This window comes from Oryx dammah, unplaced genomic scaffold (genome assembly GCF_014754425.2).
Source record: "Oryx dammah isolate SB20612 unplaced genomic scaffold, SCBI_Odam_1.1 HiC_scaffold_27, whole genome shotgun sequence".
NCBI lineage: Eukaryota > Metazoa > Chordata > Mammalia > Artiodactyla > Bovidae > Oryx > Oryx dammah.
In genome coordinates, this window is record NW_024070211.1 from 115,780,573 (window position 1) to 115,798,652 (window position 18,080).

At 41.4% G+C, this 18,080-nt stretch overlaps 1 pseudogene; it reads right to left on the reverse strand.

Annotated features, from left to right (window-relative positions):
* Window positions 1-894: 894 nt before the first annotated feature.
* The window catches only part of LOC120854160, a 30,366-nt pseudogene continuing 13,180 nt past the window's right edge, over window positions 895-18,080 (reverse strand).

Sequence of the window (18,080 nt, forward strand, 5' to 3'; positions counted from 1 at the left end):
GAAGTGCAAAACACTATGTGTAAAATATTCTTGACAAAATAATTGAACCTGAATCTTATCAAGCCTCTAGATCTAACTACCAATTTACAGCTTACAATGGCAAAGGAACATATTAAACAACATCACAGGGACATGATCAACAAAATTTAAATTGTTGGAAACCCCAGGACAAACAGCCAGTCTCTTCAACAATAACAAACAGCCAAATGAACAAAATTGCAAGGAACAAAAACAAAGAAATGGTGGGGAGACCTATAAATGTTGTTAACTCGCAAATGTATTTATTTGACCATTTCTGAAAAGGCAGGGTAGAATAAATCCATTTTCGTATAGTACCACTGCAAACAGACTGAATTTCAGAGCTCTTAGTTTGCTTTACAAACTTCTGAAGAGTGAACATAAGCAACTTAGCAAGCTTTTTCCTTCCTCTCCAGGTTTTCCTGAACTTGGAGGTGGGGATGTGCTGAGGGGGTGTGCTGCTTGGGGAGGAACTGGTGATAATTAATGCTAAATAAATAACATATGGTTGAACTTGCCAAACTCTTTCCACCTCCTCCCATAGGCAACAGGAGGACTTGGCTTACTCTTTAACTAAAGTCATTTAGTAAGCAAGTTAAGTTTATCAAACACAGAGAATGGAGGGAGGCTTCCATTATAGATAATTTCCAAAGGTAGGAATGAATGAAACCCTGAGCTTAATTATTCAGCCCTTTCTTTTGCTGTTCAGACTGAAGTGTGCTTGCAATGGAGCTCAGATCCTTGACCCACTGAGTCATTGATACAATGCACTTAGTACCTTTGACTAAAATGTGTTGGAAAAGTCATCTTTGGATGGAGTAGTTAGTTTATTATAATGATGATACTATACAAGGAAAATCAAAGCAGTAAGCAGCAGACAGTGACCCTTTCCTCTTGAACCCCAATGATGACTCCACTCATGTCAGTTTTATAGTCCAGGTCAACTCAACTGGGAGAGCAGAGGGTGAGCTCAAAGAAAGAGGGGACCTTTTCCCGGATTTGTGGACCACACTTCAGAGCTTCCTGGATCCCAGCATCCTTACCTTTGTAGTTGAAGAGTTATGGGGGATTGAAGGTTTAAGACCCTATTTTTTCACCAGTGCAGTAAAATGATATAAATAGCTGATTTTTTTCAGGTATACCATACAATTACCTTGTTCTTTTCCCATTGCACCCTCCATGATTTAGATACATAGATAGCCTCCCCATAGATGCCCGCCTTGGAAGAGATAACTATTAGTACATCTTTAGCTGGTCCAATGTTGAGAAGATAGTTACCTCCCAAACTCATGTCTGAACCAGTTCGGAAATGATTTCGGATTCACTTGTGATGTCCCATGTCCCAGTGACAGTCCTGGGTGCCTTGTCCATGGTGGCGCACATCTCCTACTTGTGATCTAGCAACCTCCCTGGTCTGAATTTACCTTGATCCTCGCAGTATCCTCCATGGTATTTCTGACCGCATCATCAGTTACCACTTCACCCTTGACAGGGCTATCACTGTGGAGCCGAGAAAGAAAATCTGTAGAATTCCTGGAAGTATCAGGACATTCTTACTCTCCAACAGACCGAATCAGGTCGGGTTTCTCCCTGTTAACCAGGTCATACAGCTCTGGCCTTGTTCTCACACTGAAAAATGCTGTCATTTTGAAGCCATTTTTCTTAAAAGTAGGTAGAGTGGATGGAACCATTCTAAGAGTGTGATGCAGTGCATAGCTGCATGCTCCTCTTCAGGACAGCTGCTCCCACCTCCTCAACTCACAAAACACAACGGAGGCTCAGGTTCTGCAAGTTCCAGCTCCAAGACAAAGGGCTCAGCCAGTTTTTGAAGTCTTGGTGATGTTTTGTGGTCAGAACTGTATATGGGGCTTCCCTGGTGGCTCAGAGGTAAAGAACCCACCAGCCAGTGCAGGAGACATGGGTTTGATCCCTGATCCAGGATGCTCACACATGCCACAGAACAGCCAAACCCATGTGCTACAACTGTTGAGCCTGTGCTCTACAGCCCGGGAGCCACAGCTACTGAGACCACGTGCCTCACCTGCTGCAGCCTGCGTGCCCTAGAGCCCAGGCTCCAAAACCAGAGATGCTGCTGCATGAGAAGCCCCTGTACCACAGCTAGACAGTAGCCCCTGCTCGCCCCAACTATAGAAAGCCATCGCAGCAACAAGATCTCAATAGCCAAAAATAAATAAATGAAAACTATTAAAAAAAAAAAAGACTATATGTGGAGCCTGGAAGAGGCGAGCCCACTTCTGGTGGAAGAAGGCGTGGTGACCCGCCACCCTGAATCCTCATAGCTGAAGCCAGGGGGCGGTTATTGCGCATGAAACACTGGTACTACGGCAGCTGCTCACCCTTCCAGTGTCTCCAGAAGCACGCAGTGCCCCAGGCCACTCACCCCAAATGTTGCTTGTCCAACCAGCCTGGAGCTGAGACTCAATTCACCAGCGGTGCAGCTGCAAGCAGCCTGCACTGAGCCCTGAGCACCCACCTGGCCCTCCCAGCAGCAGCCCCTCTCCCGCCACCCCATCTTGAGAGTGGGGACACCTGTCTATTAAAATTGACTTTTACTTCACCGATCCTAATGAACGGAGCTTGTTTGGAACCTGTCTCAAGCAAAGGAAACGTTGTTATGTTCTGTTTTAAGGAAAACTGGACCAGTATAGTGTTCATGGAAAGCAGATGAGGTGGCCTGCAGAAATCAGGAAGGATTGAGAGCTCCTGGGCCCAGAAGTCAGGGAGGGTGAAAGTGCAGGCCAAGTGAGGCAGTCGTGACATCTTCCCCACTGATACCTGTCAGAACGTCTTTAGCTAGGGTCTCCAGTTTGGCCGTCTGGGAAATATTGGGGTTTGAAAGAATGCTAGCACAGGGACCTGGGAAAAGCTTAGCTATATTAAACTGCCCTCCAATTCAACTAGAGATAAAACAAGAGAGGAAGGAGACATATCTCCAAATTCCATTCTCCTATCTTTGCTTATGTTTTATGGAGAACTTATGTCATTCACAAAAGAGATGTAGTTTCCCCAGGGGAGACAGCAGGTGTACATTTCCTCTCAAGGTTATTTAATTGCTGTCAAGAAGACATACGATTAACAAAACCAAATGCTGGAAATATGAAGTAAAGACAATTTTAAAGTTGTTTATATAGTTGATTACAGTATATCATACACTGTGTTTATTTGCCATAAAGCTATCTATCACAGACTGTTTCCACACCTGTGCCTTCACACTAAACAGCCCACTGCTTAGCTGTGTGGAAATTCCCACCTGAGACAATGGCCCGTGCTCGGCAGAAGTGGCTTTTTCTTCTGGTGTCTTAGTTACCCTCTGGACACCAGCTTCACGCCAATAAAGGTGGGGCCTGAAGCCTGCCGACCCAGGCTAAAGTCTGTTTTGATGAGAGCCCTTTGAGCATTACAGAAGGAACGCAGGAGGGAAATGACAGGCTTTGGGGCTCCTCATTGTTCTTTGTGAGGTTGCTGCTCAAAGTGAGGCCTACTGTCAGGGATTTGTTAATTACTGTTCGGAGATGAGATGAGAACAGAATTGAGAGGAAGCATTTAGAACTGCCGGGCTTCCTTGGTGGCTCACAGTAAAGAATTCACCTGCAGGAGATACAGGAGACGTGGGTTTGATCCTGGGTTGGGAAGATCTCCTGGAGGAGGGTATAGCAACGTACTCCAGTATCTTTTCCTGGAGAATCCCATGGACAGAGGAGGCTGGAAGGCTACAGTCCATTTGTCAAAAAGAGTCAGACACGACTGAAGCGACTGAGCGCAGCACAGCATTTAGCACTGTTGGCAACCACGTGGCAGCTTAAGTTTATTTCTGTTGAATCTAATTTTAAAAAGGGACTTGAATTTTGTGTACATTGATTTTGATTCCATTTTAAGTTATTTTTACTGCATTTTATAAAATATTAGGCTGTAACAGACTGGAAATTAAAAAAGAAATAGATTCTTCACCACACATAGTTTGAGAAGCATTGCTTCAGAGCAAAAACCCACATGCATGCTACATCCCAGGATTTCACTTTGATGCTCTGACACTCTGTCCCCAAGGGGCAGCCAATGGCAATGGATTTATTGTAAAGTAAAAAAAAAAAAAAGAAGAATCCCTCCCCCCCCCCCAAAAAAAAGATGGTCTCCCAAAGGATCAAACGGTCCCTCATAAGTGAGAGGCAAGTATCTAATCTACTACACATGTGTTAGGTCAATGCCAAAGGTTGGTATTCCTAATGAAACCAGCTCAACTGATTCCTTGTCACAACATAATCCTTAGGCTTTTCAATAATACTAGTAGTAGTAGAAAGAGTAGCAGCAGCTAAGATTTACAAAGGATTTACCATGATGCAGGTACTATCCTAAATACTTTATATATACAAAATATCAAATAGCTTCTCTCTCTTTGGAGTAATATACAGACTCACCTATACATGTACCAAAAGAAGTATGGCATCAAGTCTGTTTACAATGATTCCTTGTACAGTTATGAAAATTTGCTAACAAGTGACCTCTTTTTTAGGTATTTCAAGACATGATGCCATGTATACTAGAGATAGTTATTAAGACTAGAAACATAATACCCAGGAAGTAAGAGTTTTGTGTTCAGATATTGGGCATAGTGCATAGCTGGAAAAAAAGTTAATACTGAAACAGCGTTCAGTTTTAGAAAATACAAGGATATTTTGAACCACATTTTCCTTTTTTGTTGTTCCATTTGGAAGTTCTCAGGCATGAAATGGAGATAAAAATACAAATGGAAGAAGCAAAGACAATGTAAGCCAACTCGCATCAGAGCATAGAGACATTATCCAAGATGAAGTCCTCCACCTACAACTTTTCTCCCCACAACCTGGCCGATTTTTTGAAAAGATAAATAAAAATTAAAAAAACCTTTAGATAAACTAAATAGAAAAGACTCAAATAAATAAGACCAGAAATGAAAGAGGAGACTTTACAACTCTTCCTATGCAAATACAAAGGATCACAAGAGACTATCACTGTTATATGCCAACAAATTGGATAACTTAGAAGAAAAAGATATATTCCTAGAAATAGATGACCTACCAAGACTGAATCATGAGGAAACAGAAAATCTGTACTGACCAGTAACAAGTAAGGAGATTGAAAAACCTCCACACAAAGAAAAGTCTAATGGGTGAATTACACCTAACATTTGAAGAAGAATTAATGCCAATTCTTCTCCAACTTCCCAGACCCTGATGCTAGGAAAGATTGAAGGCAGCAGGAGAAGGGGCAACAGAGAACAAGATGGTTGGATAGCATCACTGACTCAGTGGACATGAATTTGAACAAGCTCTGAGAGATAGTGAAGGACAGAGAAGCCTAGTGCACTGAAGTCCATGGGGTCGCAGAGTCAGACACAATTGAGTGACTGAACAACAGCTTCTCAAACTCTTCCAGAAAATTAAGAGGAAGGAGCACTCTCAAAAACTTGTTTTATGAGGTTAGTATTATCTGGATAACCAAGCCAGATAAGGATACTACAAGAAAACTACAGACCAATATCCTTGACGAATCAGTTCAGTTCAGTTCAGTCACTCAGTTGAATGTTGGTACATAAATTCTCAACAAAATACTAGCAAACCAAATTCAATAGCAGGTTAAAGGGATCAGTCACCACGATCAAACTGGATGTATCCCTGGGAGTAGTTCATCACACACACATCAATAAATGTGATACACAACATTAAAAGAACGGAAGATAAAGATCAGATGATCATTTCAATGGAAACTGGATATAGAAAGAACATATTTCAACATAATAAAGGCTGTATATGACAAACTCACAGCTAATACATCTTTTTTCTCTAAGATCAGGAAAAAGAGAACAATGCCCACTCTCACCACTCCTATTCAACATAGTACTAAAAATCCTAGCCAGAGCAATCAGCTAAGAAAATGATATAAAAGCCATCCAAACTGGAAGATTAGAACTAAAACTGTCTCTTCTTCAGATGATATGATCTTCTATATAGATAATCCTAAAACTCCTTCAAAAAATTGTTAAAATGAATCAGTGAATTCAGTAAAGTTGCAAGACATAAAATTAACTTACAGAAATCAGCTGTTTCTATACACTAACAATGAAAAATTTCAAAAATAAATTAAGAAAACAATTCTATTCACAATAGCATCATAACAATAAAATACTTAAAAATAAATTTAACCAAGGAGGTAAAAGATCTGTGCACTGAAAACTATAAGACTCTGATGAGAGAAACTGAAGACACAAATAAATGGAAAGATATTCTTTGTTGATACTGTTTAAATGTCCATACCACTCAACTCATCCATAGATTCGATGTGATTTCTGTTAAACTGAAATTTTTCACAGAAATAGAAAAAAATCCTAAAATTTGTATGGAATCACAAAAGATCTCAAAACAATCTGAGAAAACAAAGCAGAAGCCATCATTTTCTGATTTCAAACTATAGCACAAATCTGTAGGAATCAGAACAGTATTATGCTGGCATAAAAAATAGACACAGACACCAATGGGGTAGAATAAAGACCCGAGAAATAAACCCTTGCATGTACAGTCAACAAGTATTCGATAAGTGAGCCAAGAATACTCAATGAAGAAAGGATAGTCTCTTCCATAAATGATGTTGAGAAACTGGGTTGACACATAGAGAAGAAAATTGGACCCTTATCTTAACCACTGACAAAAATGAACTCAAAATGGATTAAAGACTTAAACATGAGACATAAAGCCTTATAATTCTTAGAAGACAACATAGGTGGAAAAAACTTTGAAATTGGTCTTGAAAATATTCCTTTGGATTTGACATCAGAAGCACAAACAACAAGAGCAAAAATTAATAAGTGGGACTATATTAAATTAAAAAACTTCTGAGCAGCAAAAGAAACAATCAACAAAATTAAAAGCCAACCTGTGACAGGTGGCAGAAAATATTGGCCAATCATGTATCTGCTAAGAAGTTAATATCCAAAATATATAAAGAACTCATACAACTCAGTAGCAAATAAACCAAACAATTCAATTAAAAAATAAGCAAAGGACCTTCTAAATAGACAAATCCTTTTCACAGAAGACTTGGTGCATGAAAAGATGCTCAACATAACTAATCATTCTATTCAGTACAGTTCAGTCGCTCAGTCGTGTCCGACTCTTTGCGACCTCATGAATTGCAGCACGCCAGGCCTCCCTGTCCATCCAAACTCCTGGAGTTCACTCAGACTCACGTCCATCGAGTCAGTGATGCCATCCAGCCATCTCATCCTCTGTCGTCCCCTTCTCCTCCTGCCCCCAATCCCTCCCAGCATCAGAGTCTTTTCCAATGAGTCAACTCTTCGCATGAGGTGGCCAAAGTACTGGAGTTTCAGCTTTAGCATCATTCCTTCCAAAGAAATTTCCAGGGCTGATCTCCTTCAGAATGGACTGGTTGGATCTCCTTGCAGTCCAAGGGACTCTCAAGAGTCTTCTCCAACACCACAGTTCAAAAGCATCAATTCTTCGGCACTCAGCTTTCTTCACAGTCCAACTCTCACATCCATACATGACCACTGGAAAAACCATAGCCTTGACTAGACGGACCTTAGTCGGCAAAGTAATGTCTCTGCTTTTTAATGTGCAATCTAGGTTGGTCATAATGTTCCTTCCAAGGAGTAAGCGTCTTTTAATTTCATGGCTGCAGTCACCATTTGCAGTGATTTTGGAGCCCCCCAAAATAAAGTCTGACACTGTTTCCACTGTTTCCCCATCTACTTCCCACGAAGTGATGGGACCAGATGCCATGATCTTCGTTTTCTGAATGTTGAGCTTTAAGCCAACTTTTTCACTCTCCACTTTCATTTTCATCAAGAGGCTCTTTTGTTCTTTTTCACTTTCTGCCATAAGGGTGGTGTCATCTGCATATCTGAGGTTGTTGATATCTTGATTACAACTTGTGCTTCTATCAGCCCAGTGTTTCTCATGATGTACTCTGCATAGAAGTTAAATAAGCAGGGTGACAATATACAGCCTTGACATACTCCTTTTCCTATTTGGAACCAGTCTTTTGTTCCATGTCCAGTTCTAACTGTTGCTTCCTGACCTACATACACGTTTCTCAAGAGGCAGGTCAGGTGGTCTGGTATTCTCATCTCTTTCAGAATTTTCCACAGTTTATTGTGATCCACACAGTCAAAGGCTTTGGCATAGTCAAGAAAGCAGAAATAGATGTTTTTCTGGAACTCTCTTGCTTTTTCGATGATCCAGCGGATATTAGCAATTTGATCTCTGGTTCCTCTGCCCTTTCTAAAACCAGCTTGAACATCTGGAAGTTCACGGTTCATGTATTGCTGAAGCCTGGCTTGGAGAATTTTGAGCATTACTTTACTAGCGGGATATGCAAATCAAAACCACCATGAGATATCACTTCACGCATATTAGGATAGCTATTATCAAAAAGATAAGCAGTAAGCTTTGGCAAGGATGGGGATAAAACAGAATCCTTGCACAGTGTTGGCAGGAATGTAAATTGGGGCAGAGCCTATGGAAAATAGCGATAGAGGTTCCTCAAAGAATTAAAACCACCATATGATCTAAAACTCCTGCTTCTGGGTGTACATCCAAGGGAAATAAAATCAGAACCTTGAAGTAATGCCTGTACTCTCATGTTCACTGTTGCATCTTTCACAAGAGCCAGGATACAGAGACAACCTAAGTGCCCAACAACAGATGAGCGGAAAAGGAAAATGCCATATGCAAGGAACTATAGCCATTATGTTGGCTGTAATCTGTATGCTCGTATAATCCATAAAAATACTGAACAATTATGCTGTACACCTGAAACTAATATAATATTGTAAATCAACTATTGTTGTCATTCAGTTGCGAAGTCATATCTGACTCTTTGTGACCCCATAGACTGCAGCACTTCAGGCTTCTCTGTCCTGTCTCCCAGGGTTTGCTCAAACTCATGTCCGTTGTTTCAGTGATGCCATCCAACCATCTCATTCACTGTTGCCCGCTTCTCCTGGGCCTGTCTTTCCCAGCATCAGCAGTGAGTTGGCTCTTCACATCAGGGGGCCAAAGTATTGAACTTTAGCTTCAGCATCAGTCCTTCCAATGAATATTCAGGGTCAATTTCCTTTAGGATTGATTGGTTTGATCTCCTTGCTGTTCAAGCAACTCTTAAGAGTCTTCTCCAATACCACAGTTCAAAAGCATCAATTCTTCAGCCCTCAGGTTTCTTTATGGTCCAATTCTCAGCGATACTGAGAGTATATCAGCTATACTTCAATAAAAGAAGAAGATAGAGTACATATATACAATTGAATATTATTCAGTTATGAGAAAAAAGTAAAGTCTGCTGTTTGTGACAAGATGGATGCAACTTGGGGGCATGCTAAGTGAAATTAACAGAGAAACATAGATACCGTCTGGTATCACTTACATGTGAAATCTAAAAAAGCCAAACTCATAGAAACAAAGAGTAGAAAGGTGGTTACCAGGGGCTGGGGGTGAGGTAAATGGGAAGGTGTTGATCAAACTTTTAGTTATAAAATGAAAAAGTTTGGAGGATCTAATGTGCAGCATGGTAACTATAGTTAACAATATACTTGAAAGTTGCTGAGAGTAGATCTTAAATGTTCTCACCATGAAAAAAGAAATGATAATTGTGTAAGGTGATGGAGGTGTTGGCTCACACTGTAGTGGTGATTATTTCACAATATATGTGTATCAAATCAACACATTGTACATCTAAAACTTGCACAGTATTTTATATCAATTATGTTTCAATAAAAATGAAAAAAAGATACTTTCTTTATTGGTAAAATGACAACCTGTGGGGAAAAAACCCACAAAAATATATTTCTGTGATCGTGTCCTGTACACTGGTTCTTGCTGCCCTGAATCAAATGCTTTATTAAGTGACTGTTATAATATTATTGCTGATTTCCTCTCTTCAAAATATATACCCAACTATCACTTTATCTTACAGTCCTTCTTGGAATCTGAAACCATGTATTCTAAGGACACTCATGAAAAGGCGTTTTTAAATTTACTGCTTTACGTAGACTGGGTTGCATGCTCAGTCGCTTCAGTCATGTCTGGCTCTTTGAGACCCCATGGACCATAGTCTGCCAGGCTCCTCTGTCCATGGGATTCTCCAGGCGAGAATACTGGAGCAGGTTGCCATTTCCTCCTCCAGGGGATCTTCCTGACCCAGGGATCAAACACACATCCACACATCGCCAAGTCTCCTGCCCTGCAGGAGGAGTCTTTACCCACTGAGCCACTTGGGGTTGGGCCACTACAAAATACAATCTTTTTGTCGGCTCCCTGTAGCCTAGGCAAAATATTTCTTTTCTCTCCAAGCCCATATTGTTGAAAAACTTACCTGGAGCTGCCCCCAAACTGGGTCTTGATGCTAAAGTGCACTCCTAGAAGTGCAAAGATAATGTGTAAAAGAAAAAAAAATCTGTCAGTGATGTAGATGAAAATGAACGTTAGAGCAATTCCCAGGCAGCAGAGAAAGAACTCAGTGTTTACATAATCCTAATGTGCATACATGGCTTCTTCATATTTTCCTGCTAAAGCTCATCTGGCTTTGCTCAAGACTTCAAATGCAGTGAATTCTAGGCAGCACCTAATATTTATTCAAGCCATTGTGAGAGCATCTTTGCAGTTCTTGCCAAGGTCTGTCATAGAATGTGTTTATCCAGCTGCATGGCAAAAACATCATACACAGTCATCGTTTTACTCAGTCACCTTCTCAATATTTTCTTCTATGATTAAATTAACTCATAAATATTACACCTTTAATGCCAGAAAGCTATGGTTCATCCAGCCAGTTGAATACTGGTTTGTCCATTTTCTAATGGCACTCAGTCATTTCATTATAGAGTCTGAAATAATGAAAATCATTGCATTTACTTAACATGCACAATAAACAGAGCGGGACCCGTCTATGAGCTCCTTTATTATGCAGTGCAAGCCTGCAGAAGAAATTTTGTAGGAAGAACTGTAAGGATTGTGTTGAAAATGGTTTTGGTAAATACAAGCAAACAAGCTCTGATTGCTTAATGCATAGGATAGAAATGCTGACTCTATTTGCAACTGGCACAATTTTTTGCTCAACCCTGAAGGATTTCAAATAAACACACACATCTTGGTCTTACTTGTACTTACTTCATTACCAGACTATGCTCATGAACCTGGTAAGCTGTTACCAGGTACTGTGGCATTTTTGAGACTATTTCCTTTAAATATCCACACCTAGGTTTTTTTTTTTTTCTTTTTAAGTATTCATCTCCATAGTAAAAGGATGGGAGCTTTGGTCAAGAATCTGCTGTGCCCTCCAAGGCAGACCTTGGTGACAGAAGCACAATATGCTTCACCATTGATATCTGGCCCTGGAGGCAAGGGCCACCTACCGCAGGAGCCTTATCAAATCACCTTCTGAATGACATATTTATAGTTGGCACTGCAGGGCAGTTAGCTTTTCTAGAATTATATCCAAATATTCTCCATCATTCTGGGAATAGCCTTGGTTAGCAATTGCTCATAATGTCAATGCTTTTGGAAACTTTTTACAGTCGTTTTATTGTTTTTATTTCAAAAATAAAACTTAAAAGAGCTTGAAAAGTAGGTTTTTAGATGATCACACGATGGCCTGATTTCAGTGGTTTCAGTTCTGTGCATTTTACTTTATGTGCACCCACTGAAATTAACCAAAATTAATCCATATTTGAACAAAGACTGTGGATACAAATGAGCCCTAACTTCCTAGCTCCTCGGTGTACTGTGCTAGCTGAAATGTTTGGAATGCATTGGCCCTGGGAGGCGAAGAAGTTATAGCAAACAACATATGGGCTTTAAAATCTGGAACTATCCAAGACAGAACAAGAAAGCTATTTTCACTTTCCTTGTTCCCCGCTTTTTTCCCTCCAGAAGACGAGTAGTTACTAATCACATTTCATTTCCATCTTTAGGGCTGCATCCCCAAAAAGCCAGGTCAGTTTAAAACTGCTGGCGAGCTCGCAGCCCTGTCCAGTGATTTTCTAATGCATTTGTGTCATCTGCTTTCCCTGTTGTGTCAAAACACACGGAGGAAATGTGTTAAGTCCACTGAACTGTTCCCAGCTCTTTTATTCACCTTTCAGCATGCTAGTTCCTTCCCTTGGCATTGATATCATTATGCATTTGTCAAAGGCAGACTCTCACTTCAGGGGCCTTTATTATGTGTGACATTTGGCAGCAAATTTTGCCACTGGGGTTTGCTTATATCCTCTGTATGTTATTGTACTTCTTTGGCATTCAGTGAATTCCGTACACCCACTTCTTTGATGTTCATTCCAGCCCCTAAATGTGGAAACAATGACTGAAATTTTGGATCAAAGCATCTCATAGATGACAGGCAACACAACTCTCTGATTACTCACTAGAACAGAGGGGATCTCCCCTCCCCACCTCCCCCGGCTAAGATCTAGGCCAGTAGTCCCTCCAGGAACAGCTCTGACTTCCCTAGTGCAAAGGCACGAGAGGAAGCGAAAGAAAACAAGTCCAAGGTTTTAGGAAAAAATAGACTCAACTAAACAGCTGAAGTGAAGCTCATGGTCATTTCTAACTGTAGGGAATGCTAACGATGGTTCCAGTTGGTCCTCTCATTTCTTTCCATAGGTCATATTCTAGTCTAGCACTTCTACGGGGCCAGGATTTTTTCAGGTTTTGGAAAAGTCTCCAGATCTAATTTCTGTATAACGTCAGCTATACAAGATGGCCTAGATTTTTTTTTTAATGCATATTTAAAAGAAGAGGTAAAGGGGTCCAGGGATTAAGAAATTTTTAAAGTAATTGAAAAAACCCAAAACTACACAAATTTCAACGAGTTACTTTTGCAAACTATAATTAGCTGTCTGGAACAGTTTTCAGTGTTTGCTTTTGCTTTACTCCTGGGATCCCAGTGCAAATAATTACTTCATTCAATTTATTTCACAGGTCAACTTTGACTCATAAAAGCATTAAAGCAGGTAACCCCCTAGGGGTGTTGGGAAGACAGATGAGCAAATAGATACGAAACTGTCGTAAGCACTTTGGGGGCGGGCGGGGGGTGGGTGGGGGAAGGCACTTTATAAATCCAGGATATTTTATGGTTATGTGTTCACTTTATCCACTTGGTATCCAGAATGTACTAGTTATAATTAACACACAATGTTGGGAACTATTATAAATGTACCATACTCTTTATAAATAGTGAGGAAGATAATTGTGTTTGAGAAATTTCATCCTGTATAAATTAGAATTCCCAGTAGAGTGCACTGAATTGAGAATAGGGCTGAGTGCACTGAATGGAGAAGACAGTCGTCTTAGCATGATAGCATGTGTTCAACCAAAAGGTAGAGTGCCAAGAAGGAAGCATGAAAGCCCTTAAAATACCAGTTTCAGCTTGCCCAAGCGGGAAGCTTTTACTGCCCAGGCGTATGCAACAGTGACATCCAGCGGTTATGGAGATAATTACAAGTGAATCTCATTTTAAAATATAAAATGTTTTAAATTATAATAAAATATTCTGTATGGTCAAATGTTGTCTAGATTCTTTATCTGGCCACAGTGTAAGTCAATAATTCAGGCTGGATGCCAAGTGAAACAGAATTCACTCTACTTCCTAAGTAGTTTCCAAAATCTGTTTTGTTAAGTGTTATTTTGATGTTTTTTAATTTACTAAAATTATAGTGCTCCAAGGGTCTCCCTGACCCTCCTAAGCACACTTAGACATTTTTGCAAGGACAAATGAGACTGTGTGTATGCTGCAGACACAGCAGAAATGAAAGCTATACCTGACTCCTCTGTTAAATACTCCATGGAAAACATCCATGACCCTGAACATTTTCATGGTTGTGGAATTGCTCTGAGAAGTTCATTATGATTTTTTCCAAGTCACTGAAGATGAAGAGAAAGAAGAAGGGAAAGAGAAGAAAAGGAAAGGAAAATAAAGGAGAGAAGGAAGGAATGAAAAAAGGAAGAAAGATTGGGAGGGAGGGAGGGATAAATGGGAGAAGAGGGGGAGAGAGAGGGAAGGGAGACGAGAGAAGAAAGAACAGGACTACTCATTAACCTTCAACAAGTTTTGGTAATAAGTCCATGTAGGATAATATATCTGAAGAGGGAATTCAAAGGGATAACTAGCTCCCCCCTCAACTTCTTGTTTTAAATTGCATTCCTTCAACAACCAACCAATTAACTAAGTTAAAAAATAATAATTTTCATTAAAAAAAAATCTGAAAACAGCTGCTGTTGCTGTACCGAGACCACTGTCACTTGTAGGAGGATGCTGGCAAGGTGGCCCTCTCAGTGACCCTGGGAAAGAACTCTCAACAGAAGCCTGTTAAGTCACTTCAACATGTAAATTATGTATGTTCATGTCCACGCTGAGTATGTCAGGCGGCAGCTTACCAACTTCCCAGGCGGCACTCCCGGAAAAACCATCATCTTGTGCCAAGCTTTTCTCAATTGTAGATTTACCCCTCCTATTGGGGTTCTTTCCCTTCATGTCTGCCTCTTTAAAGTTCTCAAGTTGGGAAGAATTTACAGGCACCCCCTCAAATCCTGCTTGTTAGAGGAGGAAAATAAACACGTTTCGCATGTATCCAACTCCAACAAGATAATCAAGACATAATTCCATAAAAAGCTCCAAATACCGTTCAGCTCATATGCCTCTCTGTTGTGTCCTAATGGAGGAGAAAACACTGCTCAGAGCGGTTGGATTGAAGGAGCGCGCGCACAGGAGACCTGCAGTGAGCACTCTGCAGACAGCGCCAGTCCAGAGACATGGGGAGGGTCCCGGAAGGAGTGCCTGGGAAACGACTTGTGTCAGTGAGAGTTCTGGGAGACGTGTGTTGACACAGAGCAGGTGAATCTGCAGGCTTCAGCCAGGTTTGTTTGCTTTTACAAGGCCTTTGAACTGCAGGAGGGATTATCCAGATTTTAAAGCAAAAGAATGCGTTCCTATCGCTGCTCTCTCAGTATCTTCACTCAGAGATCCCTCTGGCTTATTGCTTCTTTGCGGGGAATATGTGGAGAACTGGCACACCCAGGTCTCACCTCTCCTTTTAGTTCCGCAGGAATCTGGCCAGGTGGTTCTTATCCAGAGCACCCTGTAACTCTTATTTGATAATTTATTTCTAGAATCAAACCCCGGGGACCCTCGAGAGCAAGGGTAGAACCTTCCCTTGACAGGCTGGAACCTACTACATCAAGGTGGCCAGAGCCACCACATTACTAGCTCCTGCCAGCCTGAAGAGCAAGAGGCTGGCATGAGGGATCAGCTCCTTCTTTTCTCCCTAAGGAAAAATCCTGTCTTGCAAAGCTTCCTTTGATGATTCAAGATTCCCTAAAAAAGGCACTTGCCAACATGCATATCCTCTCCTGGCTTACAGCTTCTGGTATAGTTTTACTGCAGTATATAATCTAATAATCCGTTTAATTTCTTTAGAGAGATGTTATATATATATATATACAGGTGGCATTTGGGTGGAATCACATGCCATAAACCTGTCTGCTCCTATCCAGGTTCAGAATACAGAAGAATCTGTTTTACAGACATTCTAGAATTTTTACATGGTCAATTGGCTGGTTTTGTATTCTGGAACGTATCAGAGCATCTACAGGAAAATATATACATAAATTCTATAAAATGGTGGCAAGATTTCTGATTTACTGATACTACTGGTTTGAATTTTCACAAAAATATTTAGCTATAGGACAATGTATTAGGCGTGTTCTTAAAGGTAAATAACTGCAGCCAATAAAAGTTGGGCCTATAAAGGGTCCCATCTTCTACTAGTTTTCTGCACCGAGAATTACTACCAGTATAATCATGGCTCCCTGCACGCTAATATTTCCTCTGATACAGTATGATCAATGTTGTGGAAAAACATTTATTATATTTCTTCTAGCTACTTAAAGGCATTACTGAATTATGGGCATCGCAAAACGAATCCACTGTGCATTTTTTCTTTATGTGACATTTTTACAATCTTCATTTTCTGCTTTGCAGCCACTGAGCTATAGAGATCCACACTCTGTCCCTCTTACAACTGCCACTGGGGCCACCCTCTCCCTTCTGCTTTACTACATCTGAAACGCACTTCCTATGATAACATTCCTTTTCATTCTGTGCCGGACTCTTCTCTGAAAGGAGGAAGTGAAGAAAGAAATTATACAATGTGTTGTTAATAACAGTTCTTAATCTTCTTCCTTAATGAAGGTGATGAAGTTTAGACTGAGAAAAGGACAAGGGGAGGAGATGGTATTTTACGGAATCATTCCAGGAGAGCTGATGGACTCTGAATGGGTGTGGGTTTTGCAGTTTTGACATTTAACAATTTTATTAACATCTTCGCTTGTTGTGCACCTTAGTCCACAGGATCTGCAGTGGGGAGAGAGTGTCCAGCTAACAGCCCGTGACTCAGGCCCTGCCAGGGGATGAATCAATTAGCAAGAGAAGCAATGATGCAAACACTTCAGGGTCACTCAGGATGCTGTTTGCCTTTTTGATAGAGAAAGCCCGCCATAAATAACATCACACCTCAGGAAATCATTCCGGGAGGCCCACATGCCGGCGGGGCTGCAGCCTGGGACGGAAGGAATCGTTTGCTCATTGTGTGTATTTCCCCCATCTCAGTCAATGGAGGATTTGTAGTAAAACCAAAGTATTTCAAAGGAGGACAGTATGTGGTAACAGAGGCATGTTTAGTGATTTCTTTTAGTACCAGAACCCATGATTTATGACCCAGAGTTAGAGCCAACTTTATTACAAAAATGACTTCACCCAGAATAACCTTATTCAGGGCTCTCAGGAGAATGATGTAGCACCCAACAGCATTATAATCTAGCAGATATTCACAAACAGTTCCTTCCTCAGCCTCATTTCCTTCCCCTTTCAAGAGGTGCCCTTCCCCCTTTACCTGCTGGCAGAAGTGGGGTCCCAGGCAGTGCTCTTTCTGCGGTGATCTGCCCGGGTCAGGCATTGACAATAAGCCAGGGCAGAAGCCACCTCCTGGGTCTCAGTGGCATCTTCCCCAAGCCTGTGCCCTGAGGAATAATGTGCAGAAGACACCCACTCACCCTTCATTTCCTCCCTGCACAGAGCTTGCCTGCTCCCTGCACTCCCACCCACTCTTCCAGAACTCAGGTTCCCGTCACCTCAGAGAGGTTTGCCGAAGCTCCCCGCTCTTCTGATTGCCATGGAAACCGCCAGCTGCACTAAAACTGCCAAGGCTGGGTGTCCAGGCAGAGTCCCCAGGGTGTACCAGGATCTGGGAACTAGCCCTCCATCTTATTAAACTCCAGTGTCAGCTCCTAGCAATTGTTTTAAATTTACACCCTCAGAGTGCCTTAGTGGGATTACATGTCCATTTGCATTAAAACAGGTTTCTGTCATTAAACTGCCATACAGTAAGCTTCCTTGGGACAAATTAATGAGCTCTAAATATCATCAAGTAGAAGTTCACTTCACCAAGATGGCCAACAAGGGGGGCAAGAGGAAGTGACTGCTCAGAAATCCTAGCCCAGGAGAAATATAAGTGCCAACTACAGAAGGAGGTCTTGTCCAGGTCCTTCTTCGTTGTGAGATAAGTGGCTCTGATTTAGAGCTCATCTGGGAGAGTTGGCAACATTATCTCTATTCACCAAGAGCCTGCAGTTCACTCCCTAGTCCCGATTCTGAATACGCGTTCCCCTGTGTCTGCTGAAATTCACCAAGGGACCACTGGCCCCTCTACTCTGTGACAGTGCCTCAGGCTACTGTGTTTTACCCTGTTGTCTGTCTATCCTTGAGGAACTTGTGTGCATCCAGGTTGTCTGAGGACAAATGCACGCAGCAGAGCATCAAGCAGCTGGAGTGAATGCTCCCAACTCTAAAATGCCCAGCTAGCTATTACAGGACTGTCTGGACCATCAGCTGGGGGCCTGGACCCTGGATCGCTGGTCCTGAAAAGGAGCACACCACATTGGTTATCTAGAAGCAGAAAGAAAACATAGAGTTGTTGAGGCTGGATTGTCTCTGTTCACAGGATTGCC